General features: G+C 38.7%; 1 pseudogene; it reads left to right on the top strand.

Moving 5' to 3' along the window:
- Positions 1-2,135: 2,135 nt before the first annotated feature.
- On the top strand, positions 2,136-2,922 carry LOC113899028 (annotated as a pseudogene).
- The last annotated feature ends 814 nt before the right edge of the window (positions 2,923-3,736 follow it).

Genomic DNA, 3,736 nt, shown 5'->3' with positions numbered 1-3,736 from the left:
ACTCAGAACTAGAACAGGCAATGGTACACCTCCTTTGGGAGGTCATGATATTAAATTGTGTGTCTTTTTATTAAGGTTGGCCACATTTCTATCTAGGAGAGCACATAACAGCACCAATTTCCAGGTAGAACATCAAACATAAAAATTCTGCAGGTAGCGTACTATGTTTTGTCACAAAATTGCCCTAGTATAAACCCCATGTATTAATTTGCTTGCGCTGCCAGAACAAGATGCCACAGATGAGAAGACTTGAACAACAGAAATCAATTTTCTCACAAGTCTAGAAAAACTATGACTTGAACTATGAGTTCAAGATCAAGGTGTCAACAAGTTGGCTTCTGAGGCCCCTCTCCTTGGGTTGCGGATGGCCACCATCTCACTGCATTCTCACACGGTCTCCCCTTGGTCTATGTGCTGTCTGTGTCCTAATCTCTTCTTCTTATAAGGACATCAGTCATGTTGGATTAGGCCCCACCCATAAGACCTCCTTTTACCTTAATTACATCTTTAAAAGCCCTGCCTTGAAATACATTCTGAGGCATTGAGGCTAGAAATTCAACACATGAATTTGGGAGAGACATAGTTCAGCCCATAACACCCTTCCTCCTTGGACTCGAATTATCTTCTCCTAACCAGTCTCTCCACACCTTCAATCCCTTCCCCATCAAAATCATACTGTGGTCAGAAATCCTTCTTAAACACAGTTCTGACCTCCTCATGCCCCTGCTTGAAAAGAAATTAAAAACAAATTGCCTGAAGACAATGGAATGAAGTCCACCCTCTAGCTAACTACACAGTGTTGCTTCAGGTTCCAGCCTCATGTGTGTCTCTTCCGTTCCCCAACTAACTGAAAACCCCGCCTTCTCTGTACAGGTCTCTCACTTTACAGCTTGTGGGCAGGTCCTTTGATCCAGACTTCTTTCTGTAATACCCTGCCCTCCTTCACCTCCATCCCAGACACATCTACCCCAAACATCCTCCACTACCACCACCCTCCAGCATCACTATCATCCATGCCATCTTTCTAAGTCCAAGTTCAATTCGTTTTTTGAAGAATTCTCAAATTCTTCTTTCTGAAGGTATTCTCAAATACCTTCTTCAGGTAAATATTGTATATTTTGATACCTCCAATAGAAAGCAATAGAAGCAATGTCTCCTTCCAAACTCCTATTCTAATCAAATTAAGGCAACAATAAAATATAGAAAAAAAAAATATGTTCTCTTCCTTGAAGACAGGATCTGTATTAATTTCCTGAGGCTTCTATAACAAATTACTACAAATTTGATAGTGTAAACAACATAAATTTATGCTGTTCTGGAGGCAAGAATTTTGAAACAAAAGTAATGGCAGGGCAGTGCTCTCTCTTGAGAAATTAGGTAGAATTAGTTTCCTTCCTTTTCCAACATCTGGGGCTGTTAGCATGTCCCGACCTATGTCCACATCATTCCAATCCCAGCCTCCTCTGCTGTCTCCCTCTGTCTGTCAAATCTCCCTCTGACTTTCTCTCGTAAAGACACTTTAGTGGGTTTAGGGCCCACCCACATAAATAACCCAGGATTCTCTCCTCTTTACAGAATTCTTAACTGTATCTGCAAAAATAATGTCATAGATTTGGGGAGTTAGGATATGGACATTTCTTTTGGGGGATCATCATTCAAACTACTATAGAATTCTCAAATCTGATCCCATATCTATATCTAAACTGTATTTAACAGTGTCTTATATAACAGGGGTGCAACAAATACTTATGGTGTGGATGAATAACCAGTAAAGTAACCTGTTAGTTCAATCCTAACCATCGACAAATTGTTCATTGAATGAACAAACCGTTAGTCTGAAATAACACAATCAGTGGATTGATTAGTGTTGCCAAGATAAAGCTTTTAAGCATCCCTCAATGCAGCACTGAAGAATTCATGCTTTTGAACCATGGTGTTGGAGAAGACTCTTGAGAGTCCCTTGGACTACAAGGAGATCTAACCAGTCAATCCTAAAGGAAATCAGTCCTGAATATTCATTGGAAGGACTGATGCTGAAGCTGAAACTCCAATACTTTGGCCACCTGATACAAAGAACTGACTCACTGAAAAGACCCTGAAAAATAGTAGGGGCGAGAGGCGGGTGGGTTGGGACCGCCTCAGTATAGGCTGCCGGTGGTATCATGGCGACCCGGAACCCCCCTCCCCAAGAATATGAAAGTGATGATGATTCTTACGAAGTGTTGGATTTAACTGAGTATGCCAGAAGACATCACTGGTGGAATCGAGTGTTTGGCCACAGTTCCGGACCTATGGTAGAAAAATACTCGGTAGCCACCCAGATTGTAATGGGTGGGGTGAGTGGCTGGTGTGCGGGATTTTTGTTCCAGAAAGTTGGAAAACTTGCAGCAACTGCAGTAGGTGGTGGCTTTCTTCTCCTTCAGATTGCCAGTCACAGTGGCTATGTGCAGATCGACTGGAAGAGAGTGGAAAAAGATGTAAACAAAGCAAAAAGACAGATTAAGAAATGAGCAAATAAGGCAGCACCTGAAATCAATAACATAATAGAAGAAGCAACAGAATTTGTCAACAGAACATTGTGATATCCAATGGATTTGTGGGAGGCTTTTTGCTAGGCCTTGCATCTTAAGAATATGTTCTATCACAGTGAAGTCACCTCTGAGAAGAGAAGTGGTGGTGACAAGATGGTCTCATCATTACACATTGACAGATTCTCCAGGATGACAAGAAACAACTAGCTGGACAATACCCAACTCACTGCTTAGCATTTTGCCATCTGAAATTTAGCAGACTAGTATCTGCTATAAAATAACCTGTATGGTATATGGATAATAGTATCCCTGAGCAAAACATGGCTTTCATTATTTTTTAAGAATTTGTGTTTGTTTAAAATTTGAATATAAAACACTACTGTTGGATGTAGATATGGAGAGAAAATGAATTGCTGGATGTATTCCCCAGTAAAATATTATCCTCATTTTATTTAAATAAAATGTTTTCCATTGTGAAAAAAAAAAAAGAAAAAGACCCTGAAAATGGGAAATATTGAAGGCAGGAAGAGAAGTGGATGACAGAGGATGAGAAGGTTGGATGGCATCACTGAGTCGATGGACACGAGTTTGAGTAAGCTCTGGGAGTTGGTGATGTACAGGGAAGCCTGGCATGCCGGCCCATAGGGTCACAAAGAGTCAGACACAACTGAGCAACTAAACTGAACTGAACTGATGCAAAAAGGAAATGAAAATAATTGGTGGATCCTTGGTATAAATCTCTAAGTCAGATAAATTACTTATTGATAATTTTTACATCCTTTTAAATTTTCATCTAGACACTTTTCACTCTTAATCAAAGAGAATTTTTTGTATGTTTTCATTACTGTTTCAGTATATTCTAAACACTTTAGTGCCAAGAATCCTGAAACGTCTGATGACATTATTCTTATACAAAACAAAATAAAATTGACTCATATTGTTTTAATTCCACATGTTTATGAACATTTCTTACAGAGCACCAGATTTATATATTCCAGTAGTAAAGTACATGTCATTAAGAATTTAAAATATAGCATCATTTTGCATGAAATCATCATTTATTTTGTAGGCAGATATTATAAATAGCATATATTGCAGCTTATAGTGGATATTTTAAAAAATAAATAAACTTTTATTTTTATTTTAGCATATCTATATTTTTGCAATGTAGAAAAACCTTTTTAAAACAATACCTTATGAGTGTG

The sequence above is a fragment of the Bos indicus x Bos taurus genome, chromosome 1 (genome assembly GCF_003369695.1).
Source record: "Bos indicus x Bos taurus breed Angus x Brahman F1 hybrid chromosome 1, Bos_hybrid_MaternalHap_v2.0, whole genome shotgun sequence".
Taxonomy (NCBI): Eukaryota; Metazoa; Chordata; class Mammalia; order Artiodactyla; family Bovidae; genus Bos; species Bos indicus x Bos taurus.
The sequence above is the reverse complement of the archived record's forward strand: the minus strand, read 5'-3'. Positions and strand labels throughout refer to the sequence as shown.